Genomic DNA, 20513 nt, shown 5'->3' on the forward strand with positions numbered 1-20513 from the left:
ACAACTTCAATTTCTTCCTTTGCCAGATGAGAAAACTGAGACTCAAAGAGGGCAAGAGACTTGATCAAGGTCACATAAGGTAGAGCGATAACCCTGAGAAATAAAACATCCCTCTCATCTTCCACATGTACTATAGGGAAGCATCAGTGCAACAGAAGGAGGACTGACTCTGAGTTAAAGAGCACCCAGATTCGAATCTCACCCTCATACCTTCAGCTTGCCTAATGATCTTGGACAAGTCATTGAACTTCCCTGGGCCTCAGTTTCCTCATCTGTCAAAAGGGGTTGAACTAGATGGTCTCTGAGGTTCCTTCTAGTTGTCTTTCTATGATCCTAGGATGCCTCGAAGGACCTTACAACAGAGGCCGTTCACCTTAGAATGTAAATTTGACTCCAGGGGAAGCAGGGTTATAAAGAAGGTCCAATCTGTGCTTTTCATATAGAAGTCTTTAAGCTGAATGCCTGCATCAGTTTACACCTAAGATGGAAGATGGTGCTGGGGATGCAGAAAGCATAGGTAGCTTTTGTTTGCATAGTTCCTATAGGAAGTACAATCTTATATTAAATAGTAGAATTTGAAAAAAATCAGGAAAATCCCACCAAAGATGAAGGACAAATTGACTTCTGTGCCCTGATCACTTTTGAAAAAGCTCAAACTCTGGGTCTGTCCCTTTTTTGTGTCAGTTTCATGAAGGTGAAAAGCAAACGTATTTTATATTCAATGCATTTTATCAATCAGAGCCCCTGGGGGCCCACTATATTAGTGGTTTTTCAGGTTACAGTCTCCCAGCTATGGGACAGACTCTGATGCAGTGGTGATGCAAAGGTGGGGTGGTACAGAATAACTGAAAAAAAAAAACATGTCTCTACTTAGTTATTTTTTCTTTATTTTGTACCGTCACCCAAATATAATCTCCCAAATCTACAAAGAGGTTGGGTTATTGACAAATGATGACTCAGTCACACAAAAGCCAGGTCTATCATGGGTCAACAGAATTTTTTTCCCTTGACTGTGCATTCAAGACACTTCAGAAATACAAGGCATTCCAAATTGTCACCAAAATGGTGAGTCTCAGCAGCGCTACTACGTGTCTGGTTGAAGGTGGTGTTTTCCAGCTGGGGCTTATATTTCTAAGCCCTTGCCAATTTAAAGAGAAAAAAAAATAAAGCAACATTCTGCCCAAACCTAGTTTATTTAAAAGGAGGAAAAAGTTAATATTTTTAAACATGCTTTTCTGACCAGCTAAATCAAGGTGCCCCCACAAAGCCAAACATATCACTTTTACTTCGAAATTATGTTTATACAACGTTTCACACAGACTTGGTATTTTTAAAACTCTCAAATTCTTTATGCTGAACCTTACTTTGAAAATCATAATAGCACATATTTAGATAGTTTTAATGTTGCAAATTTCTTTATGTTTTTAAAGTGTCCCAAAAATCTCAGTGTGCTTTTAAACCTTGATAGCTTAAAACTGCATTAGTGCTTTGGGACTTCCTGTATATCTTCTCCCTTTTACCTCACCACAAATCAGGGAGCGCAGGTGCTAGAGCTATGATTATCTCATTTTACAAAGATTTTACAGCTCATGCTTGAGAAGTCAAGTGACTTGCCTAGCGTCACATCAATAGTAAGTGTTGGAAGTAGGATTCAAACTTACATCCTCCTGATACCAAGTGCCATATAATTTCCACTAGACCAATACTGAAGAGGCAGCACGTGTAGTGAACAGAGTGCTGGACACCCTAGATTCAAACCCTGCTTCAGTCTCTTTCAAGTTGTGTGAAGCTAGACAAGTCACAACTAGGTAGTGCAATGGATACTGTTGGATTTGGAGTCAGGAGAATGTGAGTTCAAAGCCTACCTCAGACATTTATATTTATGTGAGCTTGAGCAAGCCATTCAACCTTTATGAGTCTCAATTTTCTCATTTGTACAATGGGGATAATAACAGTTCCTCAAGTGAGATAACATGTACCTTAAAGTGCTATATAAATGTTAACTCTTATTATTATCTCTCTGAGCCTCAGTTTCCTCTGAGGCTCAATTCTCAATTAGACGGAGTCTTAGGGATCATTCAGTCCCCCCATTTTACATATGAAGAAATTGAGGCCAAGAGGAGTAAAGTGACTTGTTCAATGTTGCCCAGATAAGGGGGTGAGCCAGGAAGGATGACTGTTCCAATCCTCAATCAGTTATCTTATGGCTATGGCCAGAATTCAGATTTTCCCTTCTTCTCTCTCTGACATCTTAACCACATTTCTAGTTTCAATAATTAAGACTAACTTGGTCATGGGAAATAATTTTGGTATTTAAGGAATCACTAATGACTTCTTAAGCCTTAATACCAACACTGTCCCTTTTCATGCCCACACCAAAGTATTTCCACAAAAGAAATGGAAAAATAAATCCTAACCTTGTCCAGAGTTTAAAGGGATTATTAGAGACAAACAATTTGGTTTCTTTCCTAGTAACAAAGTATCCTAAGTACATGACTTAATCAGACTGAACAAAACCCAACAACCAACCAGCGTACTTTTTTGCTTTTGTCATAGGGTCACGAGAAAGAGAAATCTATGCTTAAAACTCTTGTTGGAGGTTTAAATGAGTGGTCATCTCCATGCTTAATTGGGGCCATAACTCCCTGGGCAGGTGAATCTGGCATGGGCCAGGGATTTATTTACTTGCCCCAATCAGGATCTAATGCTTGAATGCAAAAGTCAACACGTTAACTACTTGTGATTCTGTCTGTGTGGGAACACCCTTACCTGGAAGCAAATCAAACCACCTACAGGGCAAAGGTGTAGAGAGTTACCTGAGGAGTTGGTGACTTGCCCGTGGGCACACAGATTGTAGGAGTCAGAGGCTGTCCTCCTGACAAGGTGTCACACTCATATATATAGATATAGATATAGATATAGATATAGATATAGATATAGATATATAGATATAGATAGATATAGATATAGATATATATCTACATACATACATTAAGTGATTAAATCATCCCCAGTTGTCTAGTGGGAGAGGAGCAATTGTGCCCATCACCAGACAGGATACTTGGGAACTTGGGAAAAATCCTCAGAAACCATCTTGGACAATACTGCCATTTGACAGAAGAGGAACACCAGGATCTTAATGACTTCTCAGGGCGCCATAGCTAGGTAATGGTAGGCTTTGATCAAATCTAGGGTCATTGACTCATAAATCCACATCTGTAAGAGGCATTAGAGGTCACACAGCTCAACCACTTCATTTTTACAGATGAGGAAATAGAGTTCCAGAGAGATCAAATGACTTGGCCACGGTTCTTCAGTTAACAAGTCTTGACCCAAACTCTCCTTGTCCCAAACAATGTACATAGATACATGTATATGTTGTACACATTGACATGTATTTACTTTGGATATATGGATGTACACTATATATGCCTGTGTATATATACACACATATATGTATGTATGTGTCCACATGTGTGTTGTCTCCCTTGATAGAATGTCAACTCGGGGGTAGAGACTATTTTACTTCTACCTTTATACACCCAGAACAGTTCCTGGCACATAGGAGAACCTTAGTAAATGCTAGTTGATTGACTGATTGATGATTGATTGATTGTTTAAGGACACTTCAAGGGGTGTCTCCTCCCCGTCTTTCTTTGTCCCCCTCTGTTATTAACTTGAATATTCTTTGGGATGAGTGGATAGGTAGGACTCTCCCTGCAGTCCGTGAAGCTTAGATTCTTCTCTACTTATCCTGGTTTTAAGCCCCAAGATAGTCCCTGCCATAGAATTGTGAAACCCAGACAACATGTCGGAGATCAGCAGGGGAGCGGGAGCCGGGAGGAAGTCTCCATGGGCACAGTTTTCAAAGCTGCCCCTGTCCGGTCGTCTCTGATGCCGCTTCACCTTCTGCGAAGCTGAAGGAGCAACGCCTGCCGGCCATTTGGAAACAGTGTGAAGCTTAATTAGCGAACGTTTGTAAAGGGCTTTGAAAATGAAAAGCGCTATTACTGCTCCTAATTAAATTTCTCCTGTAGATCCATACAGCAGCAAATGCATTCCTATTAGCTTCTGTGCCAAGAAAGTAAGTTTGCAACCTCCCAAAACAAATACGTTAATGGTGCTGCCAGTCCTATGGTGTTTTCTCGTCTCCTTGGTCTATGCCCCTATCACCAATCCACTTTTCTTATTTTAAACAGAGGGTCACTCAGGATAGGCAAGTGTCCAGATGCCAGCATTTATTTTTGAGTGAGGTGTCTTTAAATACCTAGGTTCTAAGAAAAAGTGGCAAGTCTTTAGATAACTTAGGCTAACTGAAAAAAGGCTAAATTTGAAGTAGGACCTAATTTCCAGTCCTGTCTTTGCTGCTCACTAACTTGGGTGACCTTGGCTGAGTCACTCAGGCTCCGTTCCCCTCATATCTCAGTTTCCTTATGTTTAAAATGAAGGAGCTGGGTGGACTTGATGAAGTCTGAAGCCACATCTAGCTCCATAGCTACGCCAGCATCATACATGATCCTCTGGCATCTCTGAGGTCCCTTCCTGCTTTAAATCTATCATTCTATAAATGTGATGATTCATGAAGAGGTGGGACGGGGTTGCATCGGTGCTTACCTCAGTGTGAATGGGAATTCCCAATCCAAAGACAGGCCCTTTACTAATGTAGGTCAGCCACTGTTCTGGCTCTTAGAGAGGTGCCTAGCACCCCAAGACATGAAGGGGCCACATAGCCAAGATGTGTCAGAGGTAGGTCTCCCTAACTCTGAGGCTGGCTCTTTATCTACCGTGCCACAATGTCCTCATGATAAGACGCTTATGAACTGATTTAAAACTGGTGATTCTCTATGAATTCCACAAGACAACTTGTAACCAGCCATATGCTGTGGAAAAGTGATTCAAATGAAGTATACGGAGGCTCTACACCATGCCCACCCTCAGCAGCCCCTTTGTACCACTTTGGATTTTACCCACCCAATGGGTTGATCTGGTTCTGCCACTACCCGCACTGCTATGTCCTGAGGTGGAAGAGCATGCGGATGGAAAATTCAATCTGATTTAGAAATTAACTACCCTGTAGGTAATGGTGTATGATAATAAGGCCCTGGAAATATATATATACAGGGAGAGTAATTAACAGAGTTGAGAAATCAACAGCAGGAGAAACTGTTGAGAGAGAGGTATTTCCATTGTTCAAAACATGTTTTCCATTAGAAAAACAAGACCCAATCTTACCTCCTATAAAAGCCCATCAACTAATGAAGAAAGAATCAGGGCTGACATCATGGCCCAACCAGCACTCTGAGACCTATTTGTATGTGGTTGGAAGTGAAGTTCAAGTCGACTGCTGATGTCATGAGACAAGATTGCATCTGAGATGGGGATGGGCAAGCTCGCTCTTTCTTCCACATAATAAGCACCCCTGGCGTAGCACAGACAAACACCTGCCCAAGTACATCGTGCATCTCCCACAGTTGTTTGGTATTGAAATCCTGGACCCTTCCCCATTGCCAGGGCTGTACACGTCGAGGAGAGCTGAAAGGATGACACCGGGCACCGCTGGTCTGCATCCCCATACCACGGCAGAAGGAAGCTTGCTCTCCCGGTGGCGGCAAGGCCAAAGTGAACAGCAATGGTTTGCCACAGACCAACTTCAGTGGAAACACCGGCAGCCAGCTCTCAATCCCGATAAACACAGCGAGAAATCGAGACAAGTCAGCCCCTCATTTAAGGAGCCTGGTCCTATCCGCATCAGTATGTACATTGTGAAAATCTAATTGTGCAGCTCTAATTGGGGGGTAGGCCCAGCACATCTACTGTAAAAACCACAAAACTCTCCACATCTGCTCCGGCACACTGGGGGATGCTGGGAGAGTACTTTTCAAATCCATTACCCGAGAAAATCACATGCAAGTGTAAACAACCCTGGTCAGCCTGCACAGATTTGGCAACAGGCAACGGTGAAATTGGTTAAGTTCAGAGTTTACTGCCCTCCTCTTTACTTTGGCGTTCTCTCCTTTCCCCTTGGCAAGACGGGCCGTATCTGTTGGCCCAAATGGTGCTGGGTTTCCAATACAATCTAAGTTGAATCTATGTGGATACGGAGTGAGGACGATGTGTATTCCAAAAGCTGGATTCGTCTTTATTTACTAGATTTATTTAAAAATATACCCATTGCTGACTGGTCTCTAAGGCATCCTACCGTAGCATACCCTAACAAGGAAAAGCAGTCGAGTTAATGAGCTGATGTAAATTAGGGCTGTTTGGTGTCGTGGAAATAATTGTGGACTTGAAATAAGATGGAGGGGACTAAGGTCTCACCTCTGACATACACTGGCTGGGAGCCATGAGTCAGTCAATTAACCTCCTTTAACTTCAGCTAAGTCCTCTAGGAAATGGGGAGAATACCTGAAGGTCTTGCCTCATGAGGCTGTCTGAAGGCTCAAATGGGACAGACACTGTGTGTAAAGAGCTTTAAAAACATTCAGGTCCTACACGCATATCAGGACAAGTACGAAGAGGAGGAAAAGGAAGAGGAAGAGAAAAGGGGAAGCAGTTTGTCTTTGCAGACTCCCATTCCCACTATTGATACCACAGCGGAATGACTTCTCATGTTAAGTAAATTTTCTATAAATCAACTCACAGAACTAACAGGGGGATGGGCTGTGAAAGCCTACATTGATAGAATCACAATGGATAGAACAGCTGTGCCTCTTCTCCCACAGGCCCCCACACATCTGGGGATGCTGCTCACTCTTTGGGCTCCTTTTTGCTAGAAGACAAATAAACTCATGCCCAACCTTGGGCTTTTAAGTGTCTTTTAAGACTGTTCGTTTCCTGAAAGAGCCATTTAAAAATTATTCATAAACACATTCCACTACTCTTTATGGGCCATAAGGTAGTTGAGGGATTCCCAAGGGGCTAGGCAGATATGGACATAAATACTGGTGATAGGGGCTCAGACCACAGCTATTTATTTAAGAACCTACTATTCAGATTTCATCAGAGCTAGTTTTAGGGGTGGAGAGATGGATTTGGGGTCTGATTCAGTTCTGATTCAGACTTTTGTTATCTGTGTGAACTTGGACAAGTAGCTCTACCTCACTAAGTCTCAGTCTCCTTATCTATAACATGGATAGACAAGATCATTGCTTGCATAACGATGAGCTGTGGAGCCCTAGATAGCCCTGGAGTTAGTGTCAGGGGACTATGAATCCATAAATGAATGACTGAATGGATGGATGGATGGTTGAATGAATGAATGAAAAAATATTTATCAAGCACTTATTTTGTGCAGATTTATCATCTGCAGACCGAATGAATATGTTCATCGAATAGATCTGTGATTATTTTCCACCTTAAATAGAAGTTATGGTGATGAATAAAATAGAAATTAATTTAAGAGCATCCTTAAACTTGTTAGGTTTTTGTCACATGCATTTTCTCAGCCAATGGGTACTAAATAAACACAATTACTATCATGCTTATGCTGGAAAGGCCATGAAATATTTTTTTTAATCTTAGAAAGAGGTCTTTATACTGATATGTGTTGGAAACCACTGGACTATAAATAATCTCTAAAGTCCCTTACAGCTTTCACAAGCTGCAAGTGTTAGCTCTCGGTTCTGTAGCTCATCCTTTTCGAATTGATTGATTTTAGTTTCTATGGGTTACAGGTAGGGGAGATGAAATGTGTAGTGCTTGTTATACTGCGGCAGCACTTCAGTCCAAACGCCTCACTGTCCAGGGGCAAAAACGGAGCAGCAGGGAAAAAATAACCCTCTTATTTTGTATTTCACATGAGCACCAAATTAGATTCTTCTTATAATTACAGTCAGAAACATTAACGGGGACAAATGAATGATTCAGAGACGAAAGGGATATTACATGGCCTTTTAGTCTCAACTCCATCCTTCTAAAGATTAGTAAACTGAGACTCATCAAGGTTAAGTGACTGGACCAACATTACATGAGCAGAGTAATTGCTCAACTAGGATTGAAATAGGGCCTGAGACTCCACATCTAAATTCCCTGACACTGTACCATACTCTTGTCCAGGATTCTCTTCATCAATCAATCTATAAGCATCTCTTAAGCACCTACTATGTGCTAGGCACTGTGCCTCACATTCAGAGACGGATAAATGCTTTCTACTTGTTAAGGAGGGATTAAGGTAGTTCCTGCATTTAACATGAGATGAAGAATTGATGCCAACCGAATGGTTTGTAGCATAATGATTTATATGCAAATAGGACTGATTCCTACTGCACGTTGGGAGCAATAATCCTGCTGAAGGTAAGTGGAATTCTGATTGAGGAATGTGGGGAAATGCAGAAAGGTGGACAAGCTAAAGGCCACTGATATGACAAAAGACTAGGTGATTTAATGCCAATCTCTTGAACTGTTGGATTAAATCAAGTTTCCTTCTTCTGGCCATTTGGGTTGCTATGGGTCTTAACTTCAAGGCTGAAGAAAATCAATTTCTTTGGATGGTTTTCTGGAGTGTATATCTTCAAATATTATTTTTATTTGAAGTAGTTTATTAAAAGTAATGTGTTTCTTAATATCTGCCTCTCTGATAAGCCACATTTTAAAAGGGCATTGAGCGGCTGGAGAGTGTTCAGGGGAGGGTGGCCAGGAGGGGCATGAAGTTGGGGACTATGTCCTAGGAGGATCAAATAAAGGTGCAAATTAATCAAAAGACATTCATTAAGCACATATTAAATATTAGTTACTGAGGGAACAGTAGAAGAGAACCTGAAGAAGAGAAGGCTGGGGGGAAAGGGAGATATTCCAGCTATCTTCAAGTATTAAAAGGTCTGTCGAGTGGAAGAGGGATCAGATTTGTCCTGCAGAGCCTCATGGAGCAGAGTAAGGAGCAAAGGGTAGACATGCCAGAGGGACAGACTTATGTGACTTGCTATTTAACTACCTGTGTATTGATGGGCCTTTGTGCCTCAGTTTCCTCATCTGTAAAATACGAGGATTAAAACAGATAGCCTTTAAGGTCCCTTCGGGTCTCCCATTCAATCTTACGCCTTTCTTTGTAAGCTGAACATAGATAAAAATTGGAGTTTTTACTTCATGTCTTCTCATGATTTTGGACCCAAAGTTGGGGGGGCGGGGGCGGGGTATGATACCTGGTTATGTGCTGAGGTTTTCTAGGCACTTGTAGGTTCTTGGAGGAAGGAGGAGATTGAAGTTGATAGGAAAGAATCTGTTGTGACTTCAGGGATCATTAGCAATGCTGAAGTTAGCACAGGCATGCTACACGTAAGGTCGGCCCAACCTCTGAGTCTAACACGCAGGACACCAGCAGACACTACCACAGGGCTGTGAGCCCCCACAGTCACACTGTTTATTTACAACACGGTTCCTATGGCGCCACCTGCCCCCTGTGATACTGTTTCCCCTACCACCCTGCTGTCAAGTTAATGACTTCAGGTACCAGCAAAAAGTGGGGAGGTTGGGGGAAGGGGAGGAATAAAAGTAGTCCTATTATACCCCCATCTCCCTTAAGTATCTCCCGCTACAAACCGGGCGGGTCCTGCCTGATGAGAAGGAGAACTCCTACTCTGTTTCAAAGGAGTTGCAACTTAAGAACTTGGAAAGACTGTTGGAAAAAAAAATGCTCACTGGGCAGGTTTTTCCAAGTTCTCACAGCTCTAATGAGGATGGTGTTGGTGAGAGGCTATTTGCCAGCATGCCCTCGGCAACCCATTCATTCCTTCTAAGTGAGCATAAAAAGAAGACAAAATGTGAATTGACACACAGCTTTAACGAGCCTAGGAGTCCTTTTGGTGACTTTGCACTGAGATATCACCCTGCCACTTCTTCTGGTGTGGAACCTTCTGCCAGGACTGCCAGGACTGGAATGCATGAAAGAGTCCCCACCCAGGCCAAGTAGAGGTGACATTGAGAGGAAGACTGCCCCACTGACCATCACTATGACAAGGAGGGAAGAAGGTGGCCCAGTAACTCAGCAACGGTACTTTTGTCCTTGAAAGTAGAAGATAATGTTTACATTCCTTTGAAAGCAAGGCTCCAATACTGATGTTTGAAAGAAGAATAAGAGCATCTCCAAGCTGGAAAGGACCTTAGAGGCCATATCTGATCAAGAATCCCTATTTCAACACACTCAAACATTGTTCATCCATTCTTTGCTTAAAGACCTCCAAGGAGGGGGAAACCACCTTCTCTCAGTCCACAGTTAGCAAGCTTTAATTGCCCACAAGCGTTTTCCTTGCCCTCGGGCCTAACTCTCTCTCCCTGCAACTTCCACCCCCTGATCCAGGTTCTGCCCTCTAGGGCCAAGCAGAACAAGGCTAATCCCTTTTCCCAACAACCCTTCTTGTACCTGAAGACAGCTATGACGTCCTGTACTCAGTCAATCCACTTCCTGACACTGCTTCCCAACCCTGAACTTTTCTTTTCTAGGCCAATTATCTGTAACTCTTTTAACCGATTCCTCTCAAGAGATAATTCAAATGACCTTCACCTTCCTGGTTGCCCACCTCTGGATGTCCTCTAGCCTAGTAAGATCTTTTCTGAAATGGGATCCTAGAAAAGAACACAGCCACCAGGTGTGGTTGACCATGGAAGAGGACTTAAGTATTATTATCCCCCTAACTCTGTGGATGACACACGATATGGTACATAAAGAGCCAGACTCAGAGTCGAAAAGAAAGCCCTAGTTTTCATTCATACCTCTGACCCATACTAGATGTGTGACCCTGAAAAAAGTCACTTAACATCCTAACCTCTCAGTGTCTTTGGAAACTCTCTAAGACAAGGCTTCCTGACTTGGGGATCTGTGGATAGATTCCAGGGGGGTTGTGGGCTTAAATGAGGGAAAAACGCACTATTATGATCACTAACATATGGCTTCCTTTGCAATCCTCTATTTCACTTTGTGTATTTAAACACATCACTCTGAGAAGGGGTCCATAAGCTGCACTGGCCTGCCAAAACAGTCCGGACCACAAAAAAGTGAAGAATCCTTGTGCTAGGACTATATGTTCGAGACCTGCATTAGTGGAGAGTTTCCTCATCAAAAGTTCCCCCTATCATCGAAAGCACAGGTCTGGTTCAAAACTCAGTCTAAGTTTGCACCTCTCCGGGCTGCTGTCTCATACTATTGATCCAGGCTGAGCTGCCAGTTCCTTGAAACTCAGACTTTTCCATATAAACGGCTGTCTAGCCATGCCTCCCCCGGCTCGTACTTGGAAAGTTGATTTTTTTTTTTTAATCCAAGTATAACGCGGCAAAATAATGGCCCCTCTGCAATGGCCTGTCCATTTGCTGCCCTTTTCATCTCTGGATCTCAAGGCTATTGCATTATTCATGGGCTAGAGTGCATCGGAGCTCATGTGCAAATCCTGTTGCATCTAGGCCCACATAAATTAAGGGCCTGCAGTGTGAGAGGAGCCAGTCTGTGGCTTTAAGAAGGAACTGGGCCCTGTGCGCCAGGGGCCTGTAGCTTCAGCTGCATTCTTACCTCACTTTCCCTTCTGCAGTGACCTCAGCCTGTCACAATACTGCCATTCATGCAGATGGCGTGGAAACACTGCGCACAAACGTTTCATTTAGCCCCATAAAAATGAATATTGAGCTTGTTTGATTAAAAATGAAAGAAGGTCCATACTGGTGTATCTTGGGGGTCTGGGGAGTGGGGGAGGGAGTCTTGATCAGCTGCATTTCAAGGCCTAACCTTGAAAAGAATAATACAGGAGGAGAAAAACACTTCCAAAGCCGTTTCTGAAAACTGTATTTCATTTTCCTCAGGCTGGCCTTTTCTTGTTTTAGTAGTCTATATCTCGATCTTTCAATTCCCTTTCATTCTTCACGTCTAAAAAGCTAATCAGAGGTAATCGAGACAATGAATCTTTTCTTTCAACACAAAAATGGCCCGTCCTGACATTTCCACGTCAAGGAGGGGCTGAGAGAAGCCTGCCTCCTCTCCCTACACCTGAGGGGCTTCTTGAAAACATGCACACCCCTACACACACACATACATACACATTTACTTTTTCAAACATACTGCCCGACAATTTAAATCAAAGTTTTCATTTTATTGACAGTTTCCACTGATAAAATAGGACATTTTGAAATCCCATCTAAACTCAGCCTTGGGAGGGCCTTTTTTGAAAAGTCATCTGGCAAAATGGGTACCTGGACAGCTTTGCTGACTCTGACTGGACATCAGGTCACTTGACATAAAATTGCTATGTGAAATGGATCTTAGAAAGTCGAGTCAGATCAACAAGCATTTTCTAAGCGTTTACTGTGTGCCAGGCACTGTGCTGCGCGCTGGGGATACACAGAAGCAGGAAGATAGTTCCTGCCTGCAAGAAACTTACATGCTAATGGAGGAAGACGACACATAAACTGTTGGAGTTGGACAGGAGCCTTAGAGATCATCTGATCCGATGTTAGAGGCAGTGCAGGCTGGTGGAAAAAGTGTTAGATTTGGAGTGAAATGATCTGGGTTTGAAGTCCACCTCTGAAACTTACTACCTGTATTATCTTGGGCAGATCACTTGACCTCTCTGGGCCTCAGTTTCCTCAACTGTAAGATCAGGGGGTTGGGCTAGATGACCTCCAAGGTCCCTTCCAGATCTAAATCTATAATCTTATTGACAAATGAAGAGATATGTGCCACCCAAGATCACACAGGAAGTTAGTGACAGAGGCAGAAGCAGAACCTGCTAGCATGTTCTTTAAGGAGGACCGGAACCCAGCTCTTACTGGCTCTTGGACTAGCTAGCCCTTTATCCACCCCATACCAGGCTAGAATTTTGAAAAGAACTACAGCCAAAGATGTCTCTCCAGAGTCAGAGACAGAGAGAGACAGAGAGAGATATACAGAGAGAGAAAATGAGTGAGCTCCTGAGGAGGAAAGATATGAGTTGGACTCATTTGCTTAGTTTAAAAATAACCATTTCAGGGAACATTGGAAAGTTATTTAAGAAGCTGTTTTATATCTGAAAAATTGTGGGTGCATTCCATTTCTGTAAGCTAGGACATATTTCAAACACCCAAGAAGGGTCTATTTATTGTTATTAGTATTGTTGTTGTTCTATCTTCAATTTCATTGGTGTAGGGAACTCAAATGAGGGAACTGTCTCTATCACTGCTGATCAGCATCCATTCTGCAACTATAGTCTTAGAGAGAGTGGGCTCGGTGAAATCCTGAGAGGTTACGTGACATGCCCAGGGTCATACAGCCAGTATGTGGCAGAGACAGAACATGAACCCAGGTCTTCCTGACTCTGAGGCGGCTCGTTTTCCCTAACGACTACACCATGCTGCCCCTCTGAGACCTTCCTTCTTAAAGAGATCCTGAGAGGGGGAGTCTTTTCTACATTCAAGAAATGAAGCTCTACTGCCCTGTTCCACAAGTGTACCTGTTGGTGGGATGCTCACGTCAAGGGCCACCTCTTACCAGAAGTCTGTTCCGAGCTTTCCCCTCTCCCAAAATTACTTTTTAGTTACTTTATTTTTATTAATTTTTAATTGATAAGTATTTCTTTTTTTCTCTTTTTCCATCCTTCCCCTCTTCATCCTACTCCCATCTTTACTGGGGAAAAAGAAAAAGAGAACTCTTACAAACAATATGTATAGTCAAGCAAAACACATTGGTCATGTCCAGAAGTGTATGTCTCATTCTGCATCTTGAACCCATCACTCCTCTGTCAGGAGGTGGGTCACATTCTGCAGCTTAGGTCCTCTGGACTCATGGTTGATCACTGAGTTTCTTTGAGTTACTTTGTATGTACGATGTATTCACTTATCTGAATACGTGTTGTTTCACATGAAAAGAATGTAAGCTCCTTGAGCGCAGACACTTCCATTTTCATCTTTGTATCGCTACCACCTAGTATAGCACCTGGCATAGAATGATACTTAAATTTTGCTGTTGTTGTTAAATGAGTTTTATCTTTCCATAAAATAGAGCATAACTGTGACACAGAGAACATGAGACCTTAGACCCAAGTACAGTAAAAAAAAAAAAAAAATCCACTAGCTATTTATTTGACAAAAACCAGGATCCAGTGAGAAAGCCTCTAACAGAGGCAGTTAGTTGATAGAGTGGGAAGCACACTAGTCCTAGAGTCAGGAAGACCTGAGTTCAAATTCAGACTTAGACACTTCCTAGCTGTGTGACCCTGGGCAAGTCACTTAACTTCTGCCTGCCTCAGTTTCTTCCACTGTAACAACTGGGGATAACATTAGCCCCTTCTTTACAGGGTTATTGTACGGATGAAATGAGATAATTTTTGTGAAATGCTTAACATAGCCTGGTACATAGTAGGTGCTCAGTGAAGGCTCCCCTTCCTCTCCCACCCCACCAATAGTTAGGGTCTGGCTAACTGCCATGTGAGAACACGCTCTCTTACGGATCCATTCAGACCAGAGCATGACTAAGCACTGTCTTCGCTAGCTCAGCACGGGCTCCAGACCTGGGGCTGCTGACACGCCAGCCTTCGTAACCTCGGTAAGGGGAGTCACGGCTGTCTTCCAAACTGACAAATGCCTCAGATTTTCATCCACTTAAGGAAGATAAGCCGTCAGAGGAGAAGAGTTCCCCTCTCCTTGGCCCCTGCCCCATCTGTCCCAATGCACCGCCATCGGCTCCAGTCACCTGATGGCTTCTGGCCTCGTGCAATTGGCCATCAGCTTGTCCTCACACATATGCTGACGTCCAGGAAAGGTCTTAGGAATCCTGCGCCTCCTCTTTCATCCTGGAAAACATCACTAGGCGTGGACAAATCCTCCACAGACTCTGTCTGACCACACACACATTTCAGGATCAGCACTCAGGACAAAGCTGGTTGCTGCAACATTTCAAGATAATTAGAGCAAAGAGGCCGGCGATTTGGCCCAGGGATCTGACTGCACCTGTAGCCTTTGGCAGCACAGAAACAATGAAGGTTCGATGAGGGCAAGGGCTCTTCCCTTGTTGTTTTTCCAGCTCCTGACCCTTGGTAGGCAGCTGATGAATCAAATGGGTATGGTTAACACCTAGTTATCAAGAATCACTAAGTGTGCATAATCTATATGTCCAAATACATAACAGGTGCCTACCATGCACAAGGTAATGAGCTAGGGGCTGAGCCTCCTGAAGGCAGAAATGCCTGTCCTCAAGGAGCATGTAGATAGCTGGGGAAATAAAGCACCCATTAAGTGTTTGCTATGTAGCACTTACTAGGTAGACAACACATGCATACACATGAGCCTATACAAAATCTTTACAAAAGAAATCACTAGGGTGTATGTGTGTGTGTGTTACTAGCAACCAGTGAGATCAAGAATTGCTTCAGCTAGAGGGAAGCACCAAGCTTTGAAGGGAGCCAGGTACTATATTCCAAGAGGCAGAGGAAAGGAGGGAATGAACTCCAGGCAAGGGAGACGTTGATAGGAGATGGGAAGAGGTGGGAAAAACAGCAAGAAGCCAATTTGGCTGGATTGTAGAGTGTGCGAAGGAAGACACTAAGGCAAGTTGGGGCCAGGTGGGAAAGGGCTTTAAACACCAGAGTAATGTGTATTTGAGGCTAGAGGGGATAGAGAACCACTGAAACAAATGAATAAATAAATAAAAATAAATAAATAAAAAACAAACCAAAAAACTGAAGTTTACCGAGCAAGGCAGTAACACGGCCAGAACTACACTTAGCACAGTGCCGGGCACATAGTAGGTGCTTAATAAATGTCTATTGAATTGAACTTTAGGAATCATAAGCACATTTCACTGATAATGGAAACTGAATGTTTCCTGTTCAGCTAAATCCACCTCTTACAAATTAGTCCTTACCTGGTATCACTTCCATGACATGACTCAAATAAGGATTTAATTTCCATGTCTTTGAACTACTATTGCATACTAATTAAGTACCAGAATATATTGGAACCTTAGTTTGCTCAGGTCTCATTACAATGCTGCAGACACATCTCTATGAGCCCCATCGCATATGGTTTCTACAATCACCATTTACTTGTTAAAAGTGGAGACTAGCAGCCTCTCATTAGCCCTCATAAAAATGCTTATGTGTTGCATAGTTTGGTGATGGATTTCTCACATATCATTCAACAAAGCACATCAGTTATATATGTGTGTGTATGTATATAATTTTAAAATAACTTCTTTTGTGAGTAGCCCTTGCTCTTGAATGAAAGTGTTCCCACTAGAAAAGTCACAAGGAAATCTCCCAATCAGACTTAGCTGTGCCTACACTCCAGCAAAGAATTGCCTTGTTCCTATTAAAAATACAGCCTTGATGTATGGTTAAAAGGCGGTATGTTCTACTGGGGGTCAAATTCTGGTCCTATGAAAGGTAGAATGTACTTTCTATGTTGTGCTCACTTGGGGGGAGAAAAACCAGCGATTGCCAACAATGATGTCATGCTTCAGACCTCGCCAATTTCTCGACCAATTGGATTCCATTTCAGAGACACGTCAAACTATTTATCTTGAGAAAAAAAAAAAAAGCCGGCAATTTCATTAAACACTCCTACTCATCCCGGGGCATTAGGTACCCCTAGCAACGCAACAAACACTAAGTAATGCATTGTGACAAATCAGCTAATTCTGTAATTATGGGCATCGTTGCAATTAGCACCAATCAAAATACCAACAATACACTTTACTTATGACTTGGTATTAAACAAAATGAGCACCATGGTTCTAATTTCACAGACTTGGAGGAGGAAGGGCTCTCAGTCATCCAGTCTAATTTCTCATTTTACAAGTGACCAAACAGGTCCAGAAAGGATGAGTGACTTGTCCAAGGTAACACAAGTCAGTAAGTGACAGACCCAGCCCCTCTCACTCCAAATCCAGCCTTCTTCCATTGCAGGCACCAGACTCCCTCCTTTCCTTCTTTGCCTGAAGTCACATAGGGAATGTGAAAAAGGAGGTTGCAGTATCTGTCCAGTGACCAAGCTTGGGCCTGAACCCAGGTGCGAGCTCAATACTCTTTCCCATGCTGACTGACAGAAGAGGAGCTAGTCTCTGTTTTAATGCACTGTGCACACAAGGAACCTTGGGAAGCTGGTAAGCGTGGAGCCTTGAGACTGAAGCCAGCGCTCCCTCCAGGGCTCCATGCTGCCTCTCCCAGGACACACACCTGATGCTGAGGGAGAGGAGAGGAAGGAAGTGGTGGGAGCAGCTCCCACAGCCCCCAGTGCCTCCCCCTGGGAATCCCTGTGCCCTATGGACAGGATGCAAGAAGCAGGCTGGGAGGAGATGGGACCTGCCAGTAGCAGACCTTCAAAAGCATTAAGTTCATATTAATGATTCAGTGCAACAAATCTCATAAATAAATCAGTGGTCTTTGCTCTCATCTTGTTTGATTCAGCCCTACTTAGTTAGCAGCTGGTTATGTCAAAGGCACTGAGGGTCCTGTGGGATCATAGAGATAGAACTGGAAGAGCCCCAGAGGCCAGCAAGGGCAATGCCCCTCATTTTACAGAAAAGGAAACTGAGGCACAGAAAGGCTCATAGATCTGGAACAAGAAGGGACTGTAAAGGCCAGCTATCCATCACCCTCATTTTTACAGATGAGGAAATTGAGGCCCATGCAGTTAAGGGACCTACCCAAAGTCACAGATACAAGAACAAAGTCGGGATTTGAACCCGAGTCAAAACCAGCTGGTGTTCTTTCCACCGCAGTACAGACAGATTACCATAGCCAGACACACAAACACACTTGTGCATGCACACCCCAGACACACACGTACATGCAGGCAGAGAACCGGGGAGGGTCTCAGGCCATCCTAGAGCTGAAGCCCCACCTGATTCAGCCAGTCTTGCCTCTTGCTGGAGAGGCCTCCTCGCTCAGAGCAGCTCTGAACAGGCTCCCCACGTGCATTCTAAAGAACAAAGCAGCCTCAGCCCAGTCGGACCCTCAATATATCAGCAGGCCCTGGGGCTCTGCCCCGAAGACAGGAGTCTGCTGTTTCTTCCCTAGTCTTGAGTTCAAGCCTGGGGCAGACACTGGCTTCCAGACCCAGGCTCCTGTTTCATTTCAGGGCAGGCTCTCTCAGAATGGGAGACTTTCAAATCCAGGCTCCCAGGAACTAGATTTCCTCTGCCCGGACAGTATTCTTTCTTTCCTCAAAACCCACAATGGTGATCTGGATTATGGAGGTGCAGCAGAAGGTGGAAAACCGAATGGGACCTGGAGTCCGAGAGCCCTGGCTTCAAACCCCACGTTTAATACTTTCCAGCTGTGTGACCATGGCCAAGTCACTGAACCTCTGTGGACCTCAGTTTCCTCATCCGTAAAACAGGAGAGTTGGACTAAAATGAACGAATGAAATGTACGAAAGCATTTATTAAGCACTTACTGAGTGCCCAACACTTGGCTATATGCAGGGGATAAAAGCAGAAACACAAGAGAGCCAAGGAGATGACACTAATTGGGGGTTATTGCTGTTCAGTTGTGGCCAACGCTTTGTGACCCCATTGAGGGTTTCCACGGCTCCAGCTCATTTTACAAATGAGGAAACCGAGGCAAGCATAGTGAAGTGACTTGCCCAGGGTCACGAAGCTAATAAGTGCTGGAGACTGGATTCAAACTCAGGTCTTCCTGACTCCAGGTCCGGTGCTCTGGTCACTGTGCCCCTCAGCTGCATCCTTAATTGGCAGAGAGAACACTTAGAAGAAAGTTTAGCTACGGGGACGAAGGGACAACCCAAAAGTCCCAAGGTACAGGAGTGGGGGAGGGGAGGTGGCAAGGCCTACGATCACACGATGAAATAGCCCCACAGTAGTGATAACAACAACTTACACCAACAGAGCCCTTCACAGACCTTACTTCATCTGCTTCTCCTCACAACCTGGGAAGGAGTGCCATTCTTATCCCCATTTTACAAATGGGGAAACTGAGACTTGAGGAGGTTAAGTGACCTCCCTTCAGGTCTGAAGATGAATTTATAATGTTTTGTTTTGTATCAATGCCTATCACCATCATTGCCACCGTCGTCATCATTATTTTTGCTCCTTGAGGTCAGGGACCATTTCATTTTTCGGTCTTTGTGTCTCCAGAACCCAGCAGAGTGTCTGGCACACGGCAGGCATCCACCCACACTGCTAAGCACAGCTGAATTGGTATAGCCTATAGCACATTAATATTGTGATTATTTTTCATCCTACTTTTCTCCAGTCATTAGTTAATGAATCCTAATTTGAGAAAAGCCCCTCGGCCCCGGTATCTGCCTGACAATGTGGTGCTGGACAATATTCATTAGCTTCTGTTGTGTCTCTGCAGTTTCTGTTTGAACAGAAGGAAGACCCCTGCGTGCCTTGCATCTGGAGTGACATCTCACTCCCACCCTTTTGGATGCAGGTCTATGGTCCTCCCATCCAGCAGGGAACATGTGTTTCCTCCCAGTAGCAGCGCCATTAACAAATTAAAGGGTGACGTCGGTAAACAAAGGGCATTTTTCATCATCCATTCCGCACTGAGGGACTTTGATCCCTGTGTCAAGCAAGGCAGGGGCCATCCCTGCCTTTCCATCACTTAGGGTATAAGCCACCGGCAGCCTGTCATCCATGTCAGCCTGCTAGACGTCTCAGAAACCTCCCTGGTCAGAGAGGGGGAGGTCCAAAGGGGATGCAGCTTCAATAAGCTAATGGCTGAAATAACATCTGAAAATCAGCGTGTCAGACAAGCTGCTGCAGGACCTTTCTGTCTCAAAGCAGCGTGCTTCAGCCAGGGAAGCTCCAGCGTGCATACTTCTACTGGCTCAGCCCTGGGCGCAGGAAGGTGAGCCCTCTACACCAACGTGCCTCTGGGCTGTGGCTCTTTGGTGTGGTGTGTGTGTCTGCCATGGTCCATGGCCCATCTCTCATCTGTCACTTTCAAAGGGACTGAGGCTGGGCTCCTTTTGAACTCTGCCGGCCAGGCATCAACTGGCTTACTCTTTATTGTTGTGGTCATTCTAAATGCCCTTTCCTCATTAGCAAAGTCATCTTTGGCTATAGCCTGATTAGAAACAGTCTCGGCATTCATCTGCTCTTATTAGGGGACAGATGCTACAAAGACATTTTCAGCAATAGATGATAAAAGAATGTTCAATCACTGCTCTACTATAACAGCTTTGAACAACTCAGGGATTAAAGCCATTAATGGGGAATGATCGACACATGCACATCTTCAGCTATAGAAAACATGTGTTTTATACTAAGTGCTCAAGCGGGCATTCATGACATCTTAATCTCTGATCATACATGAACTATATATTGAATAGAATATACAATATATTTGTATATTGAATAGAATAATGAACAAAAGAAGGGAGAGAAAGGAAAAAGAAGAGAAAGAAGGGAAGGAGAGAAGAAGGAAGAAGAGAAGGGAGAAAAAGGGGAGAAAGAGGAAAGAGGAAAGAAGGAGAGAAAGAGGGAGAGAGAAAAAAGAGAGATGTAGGAAGAAGACAAAAAGGAAGGAAAGAAGGAAGGAAGCAAGGAAGGAGGGAAGGAAAGGAAGGAGGATAGAAAGGAAGAGATAAATAAG

The 20513-nt window shown here is 43.8% G+C and overlaps 1 protein-coding gene across 2 annotated transcripts in view; it reads right to left on the reverse strand.

Annotated features, from left to right (window-relative positions):
- The window catches only part of LOC114050683 (cyclic AMP-responsive element-binding protein 5), a 487545-nt gene that overhangs the window by 70262 nt on the left and 396770 nt on the right, over positions 1–20513 (reverse strand). The gene's annotated exons all lie outside the window — the stretch shown is intronic.

This window comes from Vombatus ursinus, unplaced genomic scaffold (assembly GCF_900497805.2).
Source record: "Vombatus ursinus unplaced genomic scaffold, bare-nosed wombat genome assembly UNPS02014799.1, whole genome shotgun sequence".
NCBI classification, from domain to species: Eukaryota; Metazoa; Chordata; class Mammalia; order Diprotodontia; family Vombatidae; genus Vombatus; species Vombatus ursinus.